This window comes from Canis aureus, chromosome 22 (assembly GCF_053574225.1).
Source record: "Canis aureus isolate CA01 chromosome 22, VMU_Caureus_v.1.0, whole genome shotgun sequence".
NCBI classification, from domain to species: domain Eukaryota; kingdom Metazoa; phylum Chordata; class Mammalia; order Carnivora; family Canidae; genus Canis; species Canis aureus.
The window spans coordinates 50284526-50289962 of NC_135632.1; positions in this window are offsets into that span (position 1 = coordinate 50284526).

Sequence of the window (5437 nt, forward strand, 5' to 3'; positions counted from 1 at the left end):
ATAAGTAGATGATAGAGATCCAATCAATCATAATTGTGTGTGTGTATATGTGTGTGTGTATAATATATATTATATATATAATGTTTATCTCTACATATATACATCTAAATATATATATAAATATATATAGAGACACATCCCTAAATATATACATATATAATAAGGTCAGGTGAGTTGAGGTTTCTACTTTATATTTATTAATTAATAAAAAGGTAAATTTCATCTTAAGAAGAAAACAAAAATATTTTTGTTTTTATTTTTATTTTTTTTTAATTTTATTTATTTATTCATGAGAGACAGAGAAAGAGCAAGAGAGAGGCAGAGATACAGGCAGAGGGAGAAGCAGGCTCCATGCAGGGAGCCCGATATGGGACTCGATCCCGGGTCTCCAGGATCACGCCCTGGGCTGAAGGCGGCGCTAAACCGCTAAGCCACCTGGGCTGCCCCTGTTTTTATTTTTAAGTAAAAATTTCTTTTTCTTTTTTTTACTGAGAGCCTGCGTGTTCTGGGATTTTGTGGATAAACTTAAATCCTTAAGACTAGCAATGTAGACATTATTATCCCAATTTCATAGCTGGGGACTAATGATATTCTATTTCTTAGTTGGGTAGAGCTGGGTTTGGCCTTATGCCTTTCTAATTTTAAAGCCAGAGCAACACAGAATCCAGGACAAGGAATCCCCAGGGGAAAATGTACAACCCTGGGAAGAACATCTGAAACTATTGAGAACTGCTCCCTGCCAAGTGGAGGGAGATGCTGTGAAGTCAAGTTGTACATTGGTGAATTGCAAACACCACTGAGTGGGGACCCAGAGCAAGGAGTTTCCTTCCTAGTGTTTCTGATCTGGCCTCTCTCTGGAGAATCATCTAAAGCCCTTAAATTTCTGAGTCCTGGAGTAGAGGGCATTTCTCATCTCAGGCACATCGGAAACTTTTTCTCTGGTGGGAAATAACTGTTCTCCTGCCAAACAGGACCAATGAGCAGAGGCCTGAATCCACACTAAATCCCACATAACTCAAGTGCCAACCAAAAGCCTCCAAACTTGCCAACTAAGTGCCAGGTGTGATGCTAGATTGGATCCTACATTGTAGGGGTATAAATGTTGCTATAAAAAATGGGGCCATTAGCAGTATAGCAATGTTAATTCCTCAAATTCTATTTTTGAACTGTGATTATGTAAGAGAATGTCCTTTTTCTAAGGAGATATATGTTAAGTATTTAGGGGCCTAGAGTCTTAGTCTCTGCAAGTTACTCTCAAATGTTTTTCAAAAATAAGGAAGGAATGAATAGTGTATATATTTCATATGGTTCAACCTTATAAATGGAAAGAGAGAAAAAAGTGGTAAATGAAAGTGGAAAAATGTGAACAATAGGTGAACAAAATATAAACTCTATGCCAAAGATATGTTGGAGTCCACTGAAATATTTGAAACTTTTCAGTAAGTCTGAGAATTTTTTCCTAAACAAAGGGTTAGTTTTTAAAGACTCAAAGATGGAGTAACATGCTGTTATGTAGTGGGCATACTAGAACACTTTGTAGTAGGAGGGTGAAGTGATAGCAGTAATTTGCAAGTTCTGCATAGGTGTTGCCTCCCTTTCTCCACAAAGCATTCTCCAAGCAGGCACTTGAATCCTACCCAAGTCATTTCAAAATCTCCCACAAGATTCTCAAAACTGCATGTCTCAGAAGTATGGCTAATGGGCTCATCTGCAAGAAGTTACCTTGACATTTGACTTATGACTTCCCCTCTTTCTCAGTTTGAGGTGAAAGACTAAGTGGTTTTCCAAACTTGGCAGAGTCCAATGGGCCTTTCAAGGCAGTCTTTAACTAGAGTTCCATGGCCATGCACTTTGCACCTGAAAGTTCCATTATGTTTTCCCAAGCTTCCTTCCCAGGAGTTGCTCCATCTACTACTACTATTAATAATACATGTCTTGGCAAAGAACCTCGGAGTAAGTGCTTCTAGAAATTGGCCCATCAGGTGGATCTTCCCTGAAGCTTTCCTCGCAATGCATTTTCCTGAGCCTGCTGAATTGGTGACACTGAGAAGGGGTTCACTCAGCTGAAGTGTTAAGACCCATCATCCCACCTGGGAGAAAGCTATAATTCCCAGAAGTTCTCATTAATTCTATTGCATGGAGGGGCTTATGTGTGAGGGGGTGAGGTCTCCAGAACCTAGAAGGAGGAAGACATAGAGAGCTATACCTAAAGCTACTTTGAGAGGAGCTGTGACTTTGGGAAGGCTCTAGGTCAGCCAGAAGCACCCTCACTGAGGGGGAGCCCTGACCTCATGCACCCTACCCTCTCACCTCCTGTAGGGACTCCCCTACCCAACCCAATCAAAAGCCAGAGGGCAAAGGCAAGTCCCCTGAGCACAGAGTGTGAGTCTGGAGGTAAAATAGAAATAATAAAAATAAAAATAAATGAGAGATGATGGGTTTAAAAGAGACAATGTAAGTGAACATCCAACTTGGTGCATGTTGTTTTCATTACATTCCGGGAAGGAAGTCTTTATGGGAGGGATCTTCCAGGAGACAGCTCTGTGCTTTTTGCTATGCTTTTCTGGGAGAAAGAGAAGTCAAGAAAGCCCCATTTAGTGTTGCTAATGTTGCTAGTTGAAATAATTTCTAATTTCAAAATTTACTGTAAAACCACAGTAATCAAGACAATGTGATATTGGCAGAAGGACAAACATAGTTCAATGGGGATCTATGAGTCCAGAAATAAACCCTTACATTTTTCAGTCATGGATTTTTGACAAAGGTGCCAAGACCATTCAACTAGGGAAAGAAATCTTTTCAACAACTTGATATACACATGCAAAAGAATGATTTGGGAATCTTATCTCATACCAGATACAGAAATTAACCCAAAATGAATCTAAGAACTAAAACTATAAACTCTGAGAAGAAAACATGGCTGTAAATTTTCATCACCTTGGATTAAGTAATGATTTCTTAGATAGAACACTTAAAAAAAAAAAAAAAAGAACACTTAAGACACAAGCTATCAAACAAAAATAGGTTAATTTGACTATATCAAAATTTAAAACTTTTGTCCTTCAAAGAATACCATCAAGAAATTGAAGACAACCCTCAAATGGTAGAGTATATATTGCAAATCATATATCAAAGAAGGGATTTACATCCAGAATATATAAAGAATTCTTACAACCCAATAGTCAAAAGACAAATAAGCCACTTTAAAAGTGAACAAAGGCTTTGAGTAGACATTTCTACAAAGAAGATATGCAAATAGTCAATAAAAAACACATAAAATGTTCAACATCATTAGTTACTAGGGAAATGCAAATCAAAACCACAGCGACATACCACTCCTCACCTGCTAGGATAGCTATAATAAAAAAGACATACAATATCAAGTGTTGGCAATGATGTGGAGAAACTGGAAGCCTTATAAATTGTTGGTAACCTAAAATGGTGCAGCCTCTGTGGAAAGCCATTCAGTAGTTTCTCACCAAGTTTAATATAGAGTTACCATATGACCCAGTGATTTCACTCCTGGGTATACACCCAAGAGAATGGAAACATGTTCACACAAAAACTTGTACACAAATGGTCATAGCATCATTATTAATAACAGCCAAAATGTGGAAACAACCCAAATGTCCGTTGGCTGATAAACTGATACACTAAATGTGGTTTTTCCGTACAATGGATTATCATTCTGCACCCCCGCCCCCACAGAAATGAAGTGTTAACACATACTTCAACATAGATGAATGTTATGCCAAGTGAAAGGAGCCAGGCACAGGGAGCCATATGTTATATGATACCATGAATATAAAATTCCAAAAAATAGGCAAATTTATAGAGGCAGAAGGCAAATTAGTGGTTTCCAGAGGATAGAAGGAGGAGTAAATGGGGAGCAATGAAAATGTCTGGAATTAGATCATGATGGTAGGTGTACAAACTTGTAAATAGCTAACATCACCAATTGTACACTTTAAAATGGTAGATTTTATGGTATGTGAATTACATCTCAATAAAGCCATTTTTTAAAGATATCAATGGATAAGTTGGTATAGGGGAAAAGAGAATTAATGGACAAAAAGATAGAATTGAGATAACCACTCAAAAATTACACAGAGAGAAAAAGTGATGGAAAATATGAAAGAAAAATGTAGAGATATGAACAAAAGCATGAGCAGGACAAACAGAGCTTCAAAGAGAATATAGAGAGAATAGAGAAGAATCAGGTTCAAAGACATAAAGAATTAAAGTTCTTAGATTGAACTTTGTATCTCAGATTAAATAAAAATAAAGTCTCATCTTGTTACAATGTAATGAAATTGCAGTGCATCAAATACAAATAGATTGTCCTAAAAGCTGCTAGAGGTGAAAAAAAAGATTGCTGTTAATGTGTTGGCTGTTGTTTTGGAAGTAGGTAGGCTTCTTAGGAGAATTATGGTTGCCCAAAGACAAAGGGATACCTTTTAAAATGATAAAGGAAAAGATTTCTCCCACCAGACTCCTATGCTACTAAACTTTGACTCAAGAAGGCCAACAAACCCATAGATGATTGCTGAAATAGAAACTAGACTAGACTAGACTTTTCCTGCACTTTGGCAGGAAAAGAAAAGTGAACGTGGACTGGTGGAATGGAAGACCCATTGAGGAGCAAAGAATTGCTAAAGTATTGGCAAATCTAGACAAATGTTTCTGAACGTGAGCTGTGTGTGATTCTTTTGGGGTGATAGGCCACTCTATCCACCATACTGGCAGTAAGCATTTGAGTATGGTTTTCATTGGTTTTATTTGTAGCCCATAAATGATATGGTTCCGTCTATCCATGCAGTCCCTCTGGAATTGCCCCTGCAATTGTCTTCTGAAATTCTAGTCATTCTTTAACACAGAGGGGCCTCCTCTGATCTCTCTCTCTCTCTCTCTCTCTCTTTTTCTCTCTCTCTCTCATGCACACACATACCTGTACATATATGCACATGCACACAAACAGAACTGTCTACTAGATCACTTGAGTTCCTATAGCACTGTGCACAGCTCCTGTCATGACACTTAAGAAGAAATTATATGATGGCTGACTGTTTACAATCAGCAAGCCCCATTAGATTGGGAGTTCTTTAAAGTTGGAAGTCCTCCTTTGCTAGCACTTCGCACAGGCTGGCATGTAGTGGATCTCCAATGAACTGTCCAGTTGCTTTGGCACATACAGGCCATCTTAGTGTTGGAAAGCTGGTTGAGTTTTGGGTCATTCTTAGGTAATAGCAAGGTTTTTTTTCAATTTATTTAAACTCTTCTGGACAGCTTACAGATAGCAACCATTTTATTCTAGACTTGGATAAGTTCTATAGGACAGTAGGGGGCTGATTCCACCCAATCTTACAGCAACTACTAACAACTACCAGAAATTCATCCCCAGCATTCTCATAAGACTCTGACATTCAGCAGCAAATTA